Source organism: Mus musculus, chromosome 5, assembly GCF_000001635.26.
Source record: "Mus musculus strain C57BL/6J chromosome 5, GRCm38.p6 C57BL/6J".
NCBI lineage: Eukaryota > Metazoa > Chordata > Mammalia > Rodentia > Muridae > Mus > Mus musculus.
This window is the reverse complement of record NC_000071.6, coordinates 119316766-119334282: the sequence shown is the minus strand read 5'-3', so window position 1 is coordinate 119334282 and position 17517 is coordinate 119316766. Positions and strand designations below refer to the sequence as shown.

General features: G+C 48.4%; 1 long non-coding RNA gene across 2 annotated transcripts; it reads right to left on the bottom strand.

The window, feature by feature from the left end:
* Positions 1–3756: 3756 nt before the first annotated feature.
* Gm42016 lies at positions 3757–8284 on the bottom strand. Of its 2 annotated transcripts, XR_878732.1 has the most exons (4): positions 8124–8284; positions 6249–7303; positions 5802–5908; positions 3757–4660 (listed from the first exon to the last, which is right to left on the bottom strand). It is a non-coding gene; the product is annotated as a predicted gene, 42016 (long non-coding RNA). The 2 variants fall into 2 exon arrangements; XR_878731.1 differs by having other exon boundaries at positions 3757–5908.
* Positions 8285–17517: the final 9233 nt, after the last annotated feature.

Genomic DNA, 17517 nt, shown 5'->3' with positions numbered 1-17517 from the left:
TGGTGATGCTGGTGATGAGGATGGTGATGGTGGTGGTGAGGATGGTGATGAGGATGGTGATGGTGGTGGTGAGGATGGTGATGAGGATGGTGATGATGGTGGTGGTGGTGATGAGGATGATGATGGTGGTGATTTAATGATAAGGCTAAATGGGTGCTTTGTGTTTATTGTGTTTCAAGCTCAAACATGGCCCTTCTTTTACAAAGTATCTCTGTTAATCCCCACAAGATCCTGACAACATCTTACTGATGTCTGTCCCAGTCACTATTAAGGAACTGAGGAACAGAAGCCAAGAAAGCTCAAGATCATAAACTTGAGTGAATATTGATCTCAAGGGCACAGATGGAGTATTTATTTCACTGTTAGAGTTTTGATCAGCCCAGCAGCCGCTCTGATGATTGAGTTTGGGAATTAGAGACTCTTCTCTGAGTGTCATTGTAGCAATGATAGTGGTAAGAACAAAAGGAGACATTGCTTTTATGCAGAACTTAATGGTGTGCATCTGGGATTCATACTCAGCAGATAAACACATACATACCTACATGTGCACACATACATGTACACATACACACACACACATATATCATATACACATGCACACACAACCATACATACACATGCACATACACACATGCACACATAAAAGCATACATCCATAATGTACATACATGCACACACAAATACACATATACACACTTAGACATATGAGTACATATGAGTAAATTACTTATATGACTGTTAGTTGTGAATATGAAGGTTCACACAAACACACACACACACACACACACACACACACACACACACGCAGAGGACAGAGCAAGATGGCAGGTCTTTCTGTACCACTTTTCACCTTATTGCCTTCAAACAGGGTCTCTCATTGGAACAGAACTCCCCATTTTGATTAGACTGAGCAGTGAGCTTTCCAGTGAGCTCTTGGATCCACCTGTCTCTGCCATGACTGACTTTCTACGTGGGTGCTGGGGATTCGATCTCAGACCCTGGTGCTTGCTGAGGAGGTGTCATTACCCAAGTCACCTCCCAGCCCACAGATTATCTTGGCACTTGGCTGGGCTACCCACACATATGTAATCCAGACCTTAGCAGGAGGATCACAAGTTCAAGGACATTCTGGGCTACCCATTGAGTACCCATCTGACCCCTCCAATCAGAAAGATCAACTGCACAGGAGGGCTCAGCATGATTTTGGGGTTCCCTTTACTCAGAGAACCCCCTTTGTCTCTAGAACCATCGGCTACACAGTGAGGTCATTAGAAGCCAGGGTGACTCAGCTGCAGAGCTGGCATCTGTTCCTTGTTCCAGATGCAAGGAACTTTCTCGAAAAGAGAGCCTTGCTCCCCTGAGACTGCAGTCGGCCCAGCTACCTCTCCCTAGCACTGGCTGGGTGCCGGCGCCTTTATCTGGGCCTCTCCCCACACTTTGTAAGCTGTCACGTTTGTCATTCTTGGATAAACTTTCGGCCCAGGCAACACGTACCTTGGGGTCAATGCCCTGTGTTACCCCAGGGATTGTTCAAATATTTGTGACCTTGTCAACCTGCTTCTCACTGGATGGTGTTGTAGCAGGATATGGATTGGTGTGTGTGAGTGTGTGTGTGTGTGGGGGGGGGTCATTTAATGTCTGTCTGTGGACATGAACCAGTGACAGCCAGAGGCTGTATACAGGAGGTCGTGGGAGGCAGGGATCGGCATGGCCAGCTCTTGTCTTCACTGTGTAAGAATGAAGGAGGGTAGTCGCAATGGGTTACATCCACCAGGGTGTGTGGGGATTTTTACAGGGTGCTGAAAGGGTTCTTACACCCATCGGATTGACAGGAACACTGAGTCTGAGAGTTTGTTGGTTGCTGCAGTGGTTCTTCTAATGTGTGACACAGACATGTGTGTGTTTCAGAGATAATTTCTCCTCCTCCTCCTCCTCTTCTTCCTCCTCTGCCTCCTCCTCTTCCTCCTCTCCTTCCTCCTGTACTAGAAGCACTAGACAAGTGCTCTACCCTAGAGCCATATCCCCAGCACTTCATCCAGTTTCTACTTGGAAACACAGCTGTACTAAGTTCCTCAGGATGCTGTTGAACTGTCAGACCCTCCTGCTTCAGTTTCCTGCGTTAGCTGGGTGGACAGACCTGCACCCTTAGTAAGTCTTAACAGCTGACCTAAGGAGGATGGCCATGGTGAGGCAGTGTGAGTGTGAGCGTGCGTGTGAGCGTGATGGGTCATGAAGGAGTGTGACTTTGAGGGAGTGTGAGAGAGGACGAGGGAGCAGAAGGTGCCTCCAGATGTCTGTAAAGGCAGGTGTGTGTGCCTATAGCTTCCATCAGGGAGCAGGTGGCTGGAGCTGCCCCGCCTGTGTGGAAAGACAGCATGTCGGTCCCATATCAGTGACAACCAAGATCTTGTTTGTGCTTCTCTCTGCCCTGCTGCTCTGAAATCTGCCCTCAGAAGGCCTGAGATTTGGGGACCCCAGAGGCAGGAACCCCCAGTGAGTGCACTGCAGTGGATTTGGGGATGACACACTGGACTCCAAGGATATACTTCTGGCTCCCATGAGGGGCCTGGCACCAACCCAGACCCCGCCCCCTTCCCCTAGGCTGTGGCTTTGTCCTGGGTGAACTGTCTGGCCATGACCCACAGGAGCAGGAGGGACAGGACGGTACCTTTGAAGCCAGCCATGTACTTTGATGTGAGGATTTCATCAAGGTTCTTCCTCAACTTGGGCAAACCAACCCCTGTGTCCTTCCTCTAGCACCCGGTTAACATCACAAGGTAGCCCAAAGCTGCCTCAAACTGTTTACCTTTCCCCCTTCTCTCTCCCTTCCCTCTCCCCCTCCCACCCTCCCTTCCCCCTCTCTTCCTCCCTCTTCTCTCTTGTCTGTCTCTGTCTGAATCTCTCTCCCTCTTCTCTCTTGTCTGTCTCTATCTGTATCTCTCTCCCTCTTCTCTCTTGTCTGTTTCTCTCTGTATGTCTCTTTTTCCTTCTCTCTTTCCCTCCCTCCCTTCCTCACGTCCTCCCTCCTTCCCTCTCTCCCTTAAGTCTGTTTATCATGGAAGAATGTTGTAACCTGGGCTGGATGTAGACTTCCAGGTAGACATTTAAAAATTGAGGAGAATATTTCTAGAGATCCCTTGTTCCACGTGAGGCAGATGATAAGCAGCCTCGCTTATGGAAGACACGGATATCATCCCAACATGACACATGGAGATCGGGTGATGGGCCTCTGGAGTGGATGCCAGTTTGATACAACAGTTCCTACTGGATTGATCTCGGAGGTGACAGGAAGATTTTCTGAGCTCAGAGCACTTAAATAACTCCTTCACGACCACACAACTGATGAAGGGATGGGGACTGGTTGAGTGTGGTGGTTTTTCCACATGACCACCCTTGCCACCTCCAGCAGCAGTGACCGTAATAACAGGCAGAGCAAAGGCTACAGAGAATCCACAACAGGAAGTAGGGGCATATATACACAGTCTTTCCTTAATCTTCTCCACAGCCCTACAAGGTTTGGATGATTCTCCAGTGTGTGTGTGTGTGTGTGTGCGTGTGCGTGTGCGTGTGTGTGTGTGTGTGTGTGTGTGTATATACAAAATGATCAGGAGTGTTCCTTATGCGAAGCCATTTAATCTTAGCTTTTGAGACAGAGGTTGTTACCAGCTTACAAACCACCATTTTGGCTACTCAGCGTTAGCCATTCCTGGGGTAGCAAGCCTGCTGCTGCTGCTGCTGCTGCTGCTGGTGGTGGTGGTTTTGCTTTTATGTCTGTTTTTAAACATGGGTTTGGGGTCTTGAACTCAGGTCCTCCTGCATGCATGGCAAAGGCTTCATTAGCATCTTCCAGGTGCTGATGGGATGGTTCACTTTGTACCATTAAGAAGCACGACATCAGAGAGATGAGACGAATTTTGCAAAGTCGCACAGCTGTGGGTGGCCCACCCCAGGTAAGGGCCAGCCTCAACTGTGTTGATTCTAGACTCAAAGTCTTAGGGTGGCCCCATGGAGACAAAAAATGACTGTTCCCTAAGAAAACGTCACATGGTCCTACTCTGAGCAGGTTGACGGGGATGTCTGGCCTTCTCCATAGAGAAATGCTGAGCTTTGCACTTTGGAATAGGCTGGGAAGAACGAGAGAGAACATCTAGAGACTGTGTGGTATCCTAGCAGGCTCTCCAGGGTTGGTGAGAGCCCTTGAGATGACACAAGGGCATGTGGCTCATTGTCAAGATGACGTGGGGACAGTAAACAAAGTTAGCCATCACCTGAGACAGCCCCTAACACACAGTTACCAGCAGCATGTTGAAGTACCTCAGTTATAGGACCTGGGCTTGAGACTTGCAATCCCACGTAAAAAGACAGTATACATTTTTTTCTGGCCTCTCTTGCAAGCCACGAGTCCTCTCTGCCATCAGTTTAGCAGGGATTGGAACACAAGTTCACAGGGAAAGGAAGTCTCTTACAGAGTATTTTGGGTCTGGCCTAAACTATAGAACCCTCCCCGCTGGCAGGATCAGGGGATGAGCCCCAGACAGAAGACTGCTGCTACTCAAGGAAGCTTCTAGCCTTGACTTCAGCACTGACTCATCTCTCCTTGGGCCGGACTCTGCTGGCCTTCATCGCAGGCCTTTGATGGACCGATGAGATAGCAGAGAGGCTTTGAACGAGATCAAAAGATGATTCAAAGGCCGTGTCAGTTGCAGCAATGGGTACCGGCGATTGGGTACACACTGGTTTCCTTCCTATCCGAGGTCAAGATCGGATCCGGGTCTGCATGTTTCAATTGCCTGGCCTGTCTTATGACACACTCACACACCCATACACACACACACCCACACCCCTCCCAGGGTGATGAAACTCACCAACCATTCATGACAGGCATAGTTGTAAACTGGGTCCATCTACCAACCAATAGAATTGATGCGGTTACCAGGCAGGGTCTGAATGGCTTGCCGTATAGACACTGAATATTTTTAAGGCCTCACAGCTACAGGTTTCAGACTTGGGATCTATACTGCCATGCTTTTATTCTAAACCCCAGAGAATCCCAAGGGAGTTGGGCAAGATGTCCTCGGCTGAAATAAGATAGATAAGAGACATGGGGTTCTTGGAAAGTGTCCCTGACGGTGTTGCCAAGCCTGTATGAAAGATAGCTTCGCCTCCCTCCCAGCTGTAGCTGCTTGCTGTTCTTGATGTGACTTGTATAGAGTGGAAGTTGCACGGTGGGGAAAGTAGAGATTATAGGGCTGGTCCAGGTATGTGTGGTGAGTTGGAATCACATCTCCGCACAGTAGGAGAGCCAAGAAGCTGAGCTACCTGTGCTTGGACACTTGAAAAGGCAAGGACATTCTTATTGCAAGCTGGTCCCATCTAGTTCCGGGTGGCTGTCTGCATCCCTGGCCTCCTCTGGGTAAGCTGGCAGGATCGATTATGGTAAAAACTATGCCCAGGCTCACTGCCCAGGGAGGTGTTCTCACAGTGTGGGACATGGAGACATGGTCATCCATCGGTGTCTACAGCCACACTTGATGGAGCAAAACTAGTTAGTCCTGATGTCATATGCCTGTCACCCTAGGTCTTCAGGAGGCTGTGACTGAGCATGACATGTTCAAGGCCTGCCTGGGCTACAGTGTGAGGTCAAGACCATCTTGGGAAAATCAGGAGATGCTGTGTCAAAAGGAAATGTAAACTGAGAGATGAGGAGCTGAGGAGGTGGCTCGGCGCGTCAAGCATGCAAGTGAGAGGACCTGAGTTCAGAGCCCAGAACCCATGTTATGGTGGGCAGGCGTGGCACTCACCTGTAAGCCCAGTGCTTAGGGGCTCCTTGGGGGCAAGCTGGATAGCCAGACTAAGCAACTCAGTGAGCTCTGGGCTCAGCTGGGAGAGGTTTTCCTGAAGACATAAGCTGGCAAGACAGAGGAAGGCAACAGACATCAGCCTCCAGCCTCTAACTGCACATGTGCATGGGAGTGTGTGCATAAATATGGGAGCTCTCTACATGAAGCACACATCCATACATGCATGCCACATGCTAAAAACCCAAAAAGTCAAAAGAGGGCTGGAGGGGTAGCTTAGTTCATCTCTCTTTCTCTCTCTCTCTCTCTCTCTCTCTCTCTCTCTCTCTCTCTCTCTCTCTCTCTCACACACACACACACACACACACACACACACACACACATGCACACACATGCACACACACGCATGCACTGCATACCATATACACCTCGAAAAGCCTTATAACTCACCTTTGTGATTGGCATGTCCCTCATCTCTTCTGCACATTGACTTTTGGTATCGAGCAGTCACTCCCTTCCATCTCCTTAGTGCCTAAGGAAGCACAGAGGTGGGAAGGAGCCTGATCCTTTTAGCTATGGGGCTAAAGAGAATTCCAGTAAAACAAAGAGTGCCATCTCCTTTACTGTAGACTCTCCAGTCAACCCACTTGAGTTCAAACCCTCAGGCTATCACTTTCTAGCTGGGCTACCTAAGGAAAGTGAACTACCGTCTCTGAATAGGCTGGAAAATAAAGATCTAAGTACTCATGTGTTGCCATTTCGAGTTATAGACAGGACTCAATGTGTTAGCACAGGGCTGATCAGTGGCCACCAAACTACTGATACCAGGGCTAGGGTTTAGATCAGTGGGAAGCAGAGCACTTGCCCAGTATATGTTAGACCCTGGGGTTCATCTCCAGCTCCAGAATAAAGTGGGGGAGGGGAGGAAAAAGAAGGAGGAGGAGAAGGGGAGGAAAGAAAAGGGAAAGAGGGGAGAGGAGAAGGGGGAAGGGAAGTAAGGGAGGGGAGGAAGAAAATACTTCCCATCATTTTCTTGAGAACGAGGAGGATATCAGCCTGTCCCATTTGACAGTCCCAAACTGTCCCCAGGACCAAGATGGCCAGATACGAACTGACTCATGATTTTGAACCACAGACATATTATCTAGAAGCTTCTGTCCCTGAGTCCGAGATCTGTCCAGATGGATGGAGAGGTGGGGGTGAGGAACCCGTGCTCCATCTTGGGTCTGCTCCTATGATCCCCACCTTTCTGAGCAGAGAGATGCTGGGCAATCCCATCAGCAGAGCCTGGAGGGCGCTGGGGGGAATGTGTCTTGGCTGCCTTCTCTGGTCTCCCACTTCTGGAGTGGACCCTTTATAGCTCTCATTAAAGCACAGCGGAGGTTCAAAATCAACATTAACCAAGGCCCACGGCTTTTCCTAAGGATGTGTGCAGCATGCTGGTCACGTCATCTTGCAACCTTCTGATGCATCTTCCGACTCATCCTTGGTCTCCACGGTGAGACCTGGAGAGGCAAGGTCACGTGCCTAGGGCCCAGTTTATCAGCTGTAGATTCAGGCTTGTACCCTATTTCTAACACACTGAGCCACTTATTGGTTAATGAACTGGGTGCGACAGTCTGTTGGAGCCTGTTATGAAGTGTGTGTGTGTGTGTGTGTGTGTGTGTGTGTTTGTGGGGGTGCAGATAATGCCTGTTAGGCCAGTCAAAAGGGTCAAGATAAATTTGTGCTTGTCCAGGGCTCACGGCTTTATCTGGCAAGCCCTAGCTGTGTAGCTGTGAGCTCTTTACATTTTGATCATAAATATATGTATGCGTATGCATGCACATATACACATACATATAATATACATATTTTTTGGGATACATGTTGGTCATTTATGCCCCTCCTTTTGCAACTGGCCTTTCTTTGTTAGACCTGGGCCTGATAAGCAGTCTTCTTAATGCCCTTCTGATAGGATAAGGGAGCTTGTCTTCATTGATCGCCCCTGACTGCCATGTGCAGGAGGCAGGAAGGGACACTACTTGCTCTGCTAGAGTGCTCCTTCACTTCCTGCAGCGCTCAAAGGCAAGGCTGAGCAGCCACCCTGGGGTGCCCTTCAGGGACAGTCAGTGTGGGTCCCCTGAGCTGGGAGAGTCACTGACAGACATGAGGGAATGCACAGAGGCATTAACCCAGGGTCCTTCCCAGTAGACCACCCGCCAACACCACAGCTTCCCTTAGGACTCTTCCGACACAAAACCCATGGCCCTTCTGGGACGGGCGAGCCCAAACGCCCACAGATGCCTTCCCTCCTGGCCTCGGACCTCTCCAAACCCTTCTCACCTTCAATCCGGAGGGCCTCGCGTTCCCTTTCCAACATCCGTTCCTTCTGTGCCCTTTGCCCTTGGCCCTGCCCCAGATCCTGGCAACATCCTGTCCTTCCCTGAGCTGTACCCCTTGCTACAGCTTCCCAGCATGATGGGAATCTTAAATAAATGCTTCCTGTCTCAGGACCACCTTATCTCCAGTTCCTCCCCAATGGCTGGCATTCAAGAGCCTTCTGCTCCCTTCTAATTTTAAACCTACTCTCTCTCTCTTCCATCTCAAGGTCCCGGGAAAGGCCAGGGGGATGGTCAGAGGTCCTGCTGACCGGCTGATTCAGCAGACATAGCAGAAGCTCTTTCAGGGCATCTTGTCCCTCAGGGAGCTGAGCTATTTGTGGGGAGGTGGGTGGGATATTATCTGGAATTCACGACAGAACGGAACACTAATCTTGTGGAAATAGAACCAAATATGTCTATGAAATAACTTTACACAACCACCACCATCACCACCACCACCAAAGAGTATACAAGCTCAACATGGAGTCATTGGCTTCCTCTAAGAAGCCACACAATACTGGATTCCAGGAGTGTCATGTGATCTGATCGATTGGGACCTATCTACCCAGAGTGTCACTGGCCAGTGAGGGGGTTCTGAAGGAGTGTGTGACGCAGACCTCACCAATGATGGTTTAGACAATGAGACTTTATTTCGGCTTCCCAAGGGAGCATACTCTCCCAGATGACGGTGACAGAGATGCCAGGAAGGCCACTGACCTGATGGTGGTGAGGGATCCACAGGTGCAATGTCCCCTGCAGGCTCTGTTGACAGAGAGACTATGATGCCTTTGCGGGGTGGTAACCGGGCTGGGGTACACAAGCCACCATGGGCTAGTCATTGAAGGTTATAGCCTCCAAGCTGCGATAAATACACTCGCCCTTCAGTTGCTTGTCATGTCCTGGCGGAGTGATGAACAACTGAGCAACTGAAGCTACCCCAAAGTCACCAAGAGGTGAGATGAAGTTGCACATGGTTTTACCGTGTCAGTTAGTCATTGATAAAAATGTCAGCCATGGGATGGCAGCGGCCATGTCAGTGATGTGCTCGGGTTGGAGCCTTTGTGAGGAGAAGCTGAGACTCCCCGTCACATCTTGAACGTGGATCTGTCTGAAACAAATTCTTCTCTCAGTATAGTCCCTGGCACCCCTGGAGTCCCTCTGGGTCCCTCATTTGTGACCACACTGACCACCTGACACACACAATGGGTGTGGAGATAAAGGTATATGGAGAACATGTTTCAGGCCAGGGGATCCCCTCAGACAATGCACTAAGCTGAGGGCTTTGTATTCCATTTCAACACTGAAGTTCAGAGAGTCTGAGGTGTCTACATAGGATTATCCAGCCTGGAAGTTGGGCAGTTGATGTGTAAATCCAGGGATGCGTCAACTGTGACCTTTGCAAAACCTGGCTCCCTCCGTGTTTCTTTTGTATTTTCATTTTGCATTGTTCTGAGACGGCCCTTAGTGTGTCATGGAAGTCAGCCTGAAACTCACTGCGTAGCCCAGGCCCATCTTGAACTGGAGCCCCTCCCACTTTACCTTCTGAGTGTCTGACATATGCCCAGCAGACATTCTCTGCTTTCCCCAGAAGAAGCCCAGGGGCATTTCCAGGCCAGGCTGTGGAGTGTGAGCTTGGCCTCCGTGGTGAATTGCAAACGTTCCTGATGTGTTCTGCGAGACGCACCCGACCAGAGCCTCCACTTCCTCCTCCCCACGACCTCAGCTCTCTCCTTTCATCTACCCACAACCCTCTCCCATTATGTCCAGTCTCAGCCAGGATTCCCTTCTCCTCTTAATCACTGTGCCCTCCCTTGAAAACGTCCAGCCTACCATGCCTCTCTGCTTGGACCTCTGCACCCTCTCCTCTTTGATTCGCTTGCCCTCATGGGTGGGTCCTGGGCTCGGTTTTCAAACATCTCTTGCCTTGAGCCTCAGAGGTGCAATCACTCCATGTCTTCACATCTGCTACTGGCTGTCCTCCAGGTACTGAGAAGTAGATCATATCAGCTTCCCGGCCCTTGATCTTTGTGTGTGTGTGTGTGTGTGTGTGTGTGTGTGTGTGTGTATGTGTTTGTATGTGTGGTGTATACACATGTGTATGTCCACATGTGTGCATGTGTGCACATTTAAGTACACATGCATGTCGAGGCCAGAGGCTGATGTTGGTTGCCTTTCTCAATGGTTCTCCATTTAATTTCTTTGAGACAGGGTGCCTCGACAAACCAGATCTACCACCCAATTCAGCAAGCCTACCTAGTTATTGAGTCCTGGGGGTCCGTCCATCTTCACCTCCCCGGTGCACCAGGACTCCAGGCTAGCCCCACTGTGCCAAGCTTTTTAACATAGGTGCTGGGGATCCAAGTGCAGGTCCTCATATGCTTGCTGGGCAAGCATGTTACCCACTGACCTATTGACCTTTGTTTTTGTTCTCTGCTCACCAGGTCATCCACTCCATCAAAGCAGAAGAGTCCTGGAGTTCCAGGCAAGTTCATTGCTTTCCATATGTGTCCCCCCACCAATCAGTCATTACATTGCATTGTGTTTATACTTTGTTAAGTCCTCACCACACCACGGTGTGTGTGTATGTGTGTGTGGGGGTATGTGTATGTGTGTTGGTGCACATGGCTGTATGTGTGCATGAGTGTGTATGTGTGTGGGGGGGTGTATTTGTGTGTAGAGGTATGTATATATGTGTGGGGTGTGTGTGTGTGTTGGTGCACATGGATGTATGTGTGCATGTGTGTATATGTGTGTTATGTGTGTTGGTGCATGTGGGTGTATGTGTGTTGGTGCACATATGTGTATGTGTGCATGTGTGTGTGTGTTGGTGAACATGGGTGTATGTGTTGGTGCATGTGGGTGTATGTGTATTGGTGCACATGGCATGTGTGTATGTGTGCATGTGTGTATATGTGTACATGTGTGTATGTGTGCATATGTGTGTATATGTGGGTGTATGCATGCGTTTGTGTATGTGTGCATGTGTGTGTATGTATGTTGGTACACGTGTGTGTATGTGTGCTGTAGTGGTGTGTGTATGTGTGCATGTGTGTGTGTGTGCATCTGTAGCTTTCACAGCTCCCCTTAGTCCCATCATTCTTACCCCAACTCCACAAGATGTGTAAACGCTGTACATTTCCTTTCCAAATGCCAAACTTCCATCTTTAATTGGATCATGTACTGAGTGCCATCTTCATAGACAATGTCTCCTGGGCTGTAAGACTCAATACTTTGTTCCACCATTGAACATATCCTAAGAGTCTACCAAGGGAAGATGAAATTAGAGTGTGACCACAGAACACTTGTAGCAGGCACATGGAGGATTCCGATACAGTCTAGCATTGTCACTCCAGAGAGGAGATTTTATTTTTTGGCTTTGTTCTTTCCTGGGCAACGTCATGAAAATTTCACTTTTTGATAGATTGTTCCAGACAGCTGAGACCGAGCATTTGCTTGTCATCCTTAAATGAGCAGCTCTGCCTTAATGAGCAGCCACTGGGGAAAACGGGGCGCCTGCCCTCACGCTGTTTAGATTAGCAGCCTTCCTTAATCGCACATCGGATAATAGGCATCACCCGACGTGCGAAAGAATATTCAAGCTAATCGGATCTGAGTAGATGCCCGTTGCCTCAGAGAAAAGGATCACAATCCAAACTATTTGTACATCTATTTCTGGCTGTGTCCATCAAGTTGAGTGGTGGGTGGCTTGCTGAAAAACTGGGAGACAGGAGCTAACTTGGACCATGTTTGGAGGGGCATAGTGGGCTCTCACCAGGCAGAGCAGTTGGCTCAGCAGGAAGCGCTGGGCCCCGCAAAGAGGTGGCTCAGGGTCACCGTAGTCCTTTTGCAAACTTCTTGACCCTTTGACATGCCTTTTATAATCTAGATGCCTCCGAATTCTTATTTACACAACAGGATGGCAGGGGTTTGTTAGCTCCCTTTGCATGGCTGCTGCCAGAATACCTAAGAGAAACCTTCCAGGAGGAAAGATCTATTTAGTTGGTGGTTTTGAGGGTTCAGCTTACATCTTTGGTCCTGTTGATTCTGAGCCGGTGGCCTGGCTGAGCATCATGCATGCCTAGAGAAGGGAGTTGCTCACAGCATAGTGGGTAGGAAGCAGAGGAGAGGTACAGTCCTGGAGACAGTGCAACCTCCAAAGCCCTAACCACGCCCAACCGCTGCCCAGTGCCCTACTTCCTCTACCCAGACCTCATTTCCTGTTTTCATAATTTGGGGGCCAAGATAACACTACCAGCTGGAGGCGGAGCATTCAATTAAGGAGGCTCCAGGGACACTTCAAATTCAAACTGTAACACATGATGAGCCGAAATAATGAAACAAGAGAGTGTGCTATGCTTATCCAATCCCAGATGTGTGGCAAGCACGCGGTAAACAGGAGCTACCACCCTGGAGCCTTCGAACCCATTCTCCCTCCTTCTTCCTGGAATCCTGTTCCCAATGAGAGATGAGGAGGCCCCCTTTACTCACAAGGAGTTTAGCTTTGCTCTGCCCCTCCCATTGAAGGTTTGGACAAACCCTTACACAGCAGCAGACAGACCTTGTTCCCCTTGGGCCATCAGTTCTACCATAAGACATTCACACGGGTTTCCTGTTGCCTTGTCTAGTGTGTTTACCCAGCCTTAGCATCTGTCCCGTTGCACACTGAACAGGTGCTAAGTGCTAGGCACACAGTAGATGCTCAATAAATACTCATCTGAAGATGGGATGGGAGATCCAGGGCATAAGCAGTTGTCTGCTGGACTCCAAGTCCTGCCTGTGTTAAGCTACTTTTGAAGTTGGTTTGCCTCCAAGAACAGCAAACATATGACTGAAGGGACACTTGGGGGTCACTCACCACCCACATTAACAGGGATGGTGATACCAGACCCATCAGGCCTCAAAGAGAGGAGGACTGCTCCGACTGTCATGAACATTTGCTTCTTGAAAATAGAATAATTAGAGATGCTCAGCTTGTATCAGTCAGGGTAGGTGAAGTTGAATTGTAGCAACAAAAAACCCTTGAATTGTGTGTGTATGTGTGTGTACGTGCATGTGTGTGCATGTGTGTACATGCACATGTGTATCTATGTGCATGCATGTGTGTATGTATGTGTGGATGCACGTGTATTGTGAGTGCATGTATGTGTCTGTGTATGTGTGCATCTGTGTGGGCATGCATGTGTATATGCATGTGTGTATATGTGTACACACAGGTGTGTGCACGTGTGTACATGCATGTGTGTATCTATGTGTGTGCATGTGTGTATGTATGTGTGGATGCATGTGTATGAGTGAATGCATGCATGTGTCTGTGTGTACATGCATGTATGTTTCTGTGTGGGCATGCAGGAGTACATGCATGTGTTATATGTGTACATGCATGTGTGTACATGTGTGTGTACATTCATGTGTGTATCTATGTGCTTGCATGTGTGGATGTATGTGCATGTGTGAGTGTATGCATGTGTCTGTGTGTGAATGCATGTGTGTATGTGTGTGTGCATGCAAGAGTGTATGTGTGTACATGCATGTGTGTATGTGTGTGTGCACACAAGAGTGTATGTGTGTGTACATGCATGTGCTCATGTCTGTGAGTGCATATGTGAATGTGTGTGTGGGAGCCAGAGGTTGACATTGGGATATCTCCTCTGGCACTTTTTACCTTGTATTTTTTTTCTCACTTTGTTGTTTTTAGAGATTAAATTATTTTATTATTTGTGTGTGTGTGTGTGTGTGTGTGTGTGTGTGTGTACTAGGTGTCCTCTAAGGCTAGAGACATTGGATCCCCTGGCGGTAGATTTACAGATAGTAGTTGTGAACTGCCCCTCATGGGTGCTGGGAACCACTTTGTGTCCTCTGCAAGAGCACTAATTGCTCTTAACCTCTCAGCTATATCTTCATCACCTACTGCAATTGAGACAGAGTCTCTTTCTTGGTCAGGCCAACTGGACAGCCAGCTTTGGGGGTCTCCCTGTCTCTGACTCCCCAATCCTGGGCTATGAACATGGACTGCCATACCTAGATTTTTTTTTTTAAGAACTGAGGATTTGGTGGGTTGAACTTATAACTTCATGCTTTCATAGTGAATGACCAACATGTCCCTACTCCCAAACCTCCCCCGAACTCTCATAAGACAATCAGAGAGCAGCCAAGTGTCACCAGCGTCTTTATCTGGCCCCAGCCCCATAGGTCCATCACAAGCATCAGGCAAAGAGAGTTTCATAAATCCCATTGTACTCAAAGCCTCCATTCAGGAGTGAAACGTGTCTCTTTTGCTCCTACATATCTGAATTATTTCCATCAAAACTCTATGCAATGATGAAAAAGAGTTTTCCTACCTGCAGGCCAGGTGCTGGCCCTAGTGACAGAGGCAGCAAAGCTGGAAGAATATTGTGCAAAGCACAGGGTTGCAAATGTGTGTCAGCCTTCAAAGTCTTTGGAGATTCACAAAGCTGTGGCATCCCAGGCCCCCAAATACTACACTTGTAAAGTATACTGTGAGTAATTTCTAGGGTTGATAGCCTCCCTTGAAGCACCACCCCCAATGGACTCCTTAGGACTTGGGGTGAGAGATCTTTGTATAAAGGACCAGACTGACTCTCAAAGAATCAAATAATGTAAAGTATCATATAGGATATGTTTGGGGTGCATACAAACCTTAGTGTCTATACAAGGAAGGAGATAATTGGGAATTTCTCTTTAGGAGATCTTGGAGTTGGGAAAATCAAAGAAGAGGTCTCATGAAGACTGGGTCTTGAAGTATGTGTAGGAGTATGCTAGGTGATGTTTAGAGGGTGGAGACAGGGTAGACAATTCCAGTAAAGGAAATACCAGTCAGAGCACGGGAAGCTTTGAGAAGATCCCGATCAGAGGCCCGGAAATCTGGACTGTTTCTGGCTTCCCAACTAACTGGATAATGAGAGCAAGCAAGCCTTTTTGGCTTAGTGTTTCCTCTGGCTCTCCAGCCCTCCTCCTCCGTCGCATCAAACGCAGGGCAGAGCGGCTCCCTGCCTTTTCCATACTGTCTCAAAGAGAGCAATGAGAGGCTTCATGTTAATCAAATATTGTCACAAATGCTGGGGGGATTTAATGGCTCCGGTTTTGCATTTCAAGGCCGAATTCTTTCACCCCGCAGTCTGGCTGGCTTGAGCGGCTGATGCGATTTATGTGTCTTTTTTTTCCCCCTTCTTTCTTTTCTGGCTTTTGAGAAATAGAAATCATATTAAGAGAATGGATGAGGAAGGCTTTTTTTGGGATATGTGTCTGCATCTCTGTCTCTCAGTCTCTCTCTCTCTCTCTCTCTCTCTCTCTCTCACACACACACACACACACACACACACATCTCCTTTCTCTCCCTCTCTCCCCTTCTCTCTCTCATCTTCCCTCCCTCCCTCTGTCTGTCTGTTGCACTCTCTCATGTGTCCTCTCTCTCCCCCTCTCTCTCATCCTCCCTCTGTCTCTCTCTGTCTCCCTCTCCCTGTCTTTCCCTCCCCTCTCCCTCTCCCTCTCCCTCTCCCTCTCCCACCCTTTGTAAATGAGTGTAGTTTGGAATGTTGAATGTAGAAATGATGAGATCAAGGTGACGACCCTAGGAAGCACAGAGCTGGTTTTGAATATGTGGTTACCGTTAGTAGAACAAGTTTGGGTTGGCATAAGTGTTCAAATCCCACCTCACTGACATCCTGGTTTTCTGGGCCACATTAGGAAAACACCACAAATGGAATGGATTAGAACAACGGGTGGCTCTCATAGTCGTGGAGACAGGAAGGGACGGCAGCATGGGCTTATAGACACCGTGCTCCACTGTTTGTTTCTGTCTTCATGTGGATGTCTTCTCATGTGCCTATGTTGTCAATTCCCTCTGCATCTCTCTTTATAAGGACAAATATTATAGGACCCAGGACTCCCCTAAACTCAGGAATACCCCATCTCAAATCCCTTAACTTAACAACTCACAGAGACCCCATTTCTCCTGTTTCCACATCAAATAACTTTCAAATTCTGGGCAGATATGTCTCTTTGGGGTGGGTGGGTGGGGGCTGTCCACTATTTGATGTGCTTCCATCATACCCCAGTGTAAGTGACGACACTTCTATATCACCGCTTATCCAGGCAGATGTTCCTGCCAAGCAGAGCTGCTGATGGAACGTGAATATGTCTAGAATGAGACAATTTGCTTGGTGCTCGCTGTGAAAAGCCTTGAGCTCACAGCTGAGAGGACAGTGCTGTTCCCCTTAGTAGCAGCGGGGATGTCTGTGCTGTTGACTCCCGGACTCCCATCCAAGAGCTCCGACATGAGGAGGGCGGGAACAGCATCGGCTCAAACATCTGGTAAACAAGGCCGTGGTGCTTTCCAACTCGGGTTGCTTGGAATTCCGTAGACCCCAGAAGCAGATGCCTGAGGAGTAAGATGATGGATGACCTACTTTTGTAAAGCATGATTCTCTGAGATGAACGGCATCTTTTTTTCTTTTTCTTTTTAATGAGATGAGCTGTGTCTACTTCTGAGAGACTATCATCACTGTCCAGACCCTTGGGTCCTCACAGAAGGTGAGCGGAGGGTCACTGAACTCTCCGTGGCTGTTCCAGCCATTCCTCCCAGACACACACACACACACACACACACACACACACACACACACACACGTCACTTTGCATATGTAACTTTGCCCCAATCTCCCTTGGTCTCAAGGGCTAGCTCAAGTGCTAGCCTAGGTTAGGAGAGGTTATCAGACTAAGACTCCATTTGCAGAGCTGTGTGCAAGCCATCATTCATGCTGGATGAAGACTTTCTATTGAGGTTGTTTTCGGGGGTCACCCACTCTCAGATCAGGAATCCCTCACCAGTGCTCTGCAAGTAAGCCCAATAAACTCACTGGTTCTCCAAAACAAACTAACGAAGTTAAATGTTGGTTCTATATTTGGGTCTCAGGAAGAGAAGGCAGACATTGTGTAAGCCCTTCTCCCACCAGGAGAATTTTATCAATGAAACCCCCTTCCTTTTTCCCCAGACACTGCCAACAAAGGTTGACCAAATCTGGGTCTCATGGATATCTGACCCAAAGTTGCTTATACTCTTATGTCCCAGAGTTTTATGCCAATGATGTCCATGGCCCCAGAGATTGGTATCAAAATTATACATAGTCTAGAAGCTTGCTGTCGTGGATGATGTTAATCTTTAACTTGACAAAATCTAGACTCTCTGGGGAGATGAGCCTGTGAGCCTAGCTGTGTGAAATTGTCTTGGTTAGATTAAGTGATGTAGGAAGACTGACATAGTTACTCTTCTATTGCTGTGTTGTGGCACCCTGACTCATAAAAAAAAGAAAGCATTTAATTTGTGGTTTGCAGTGTTA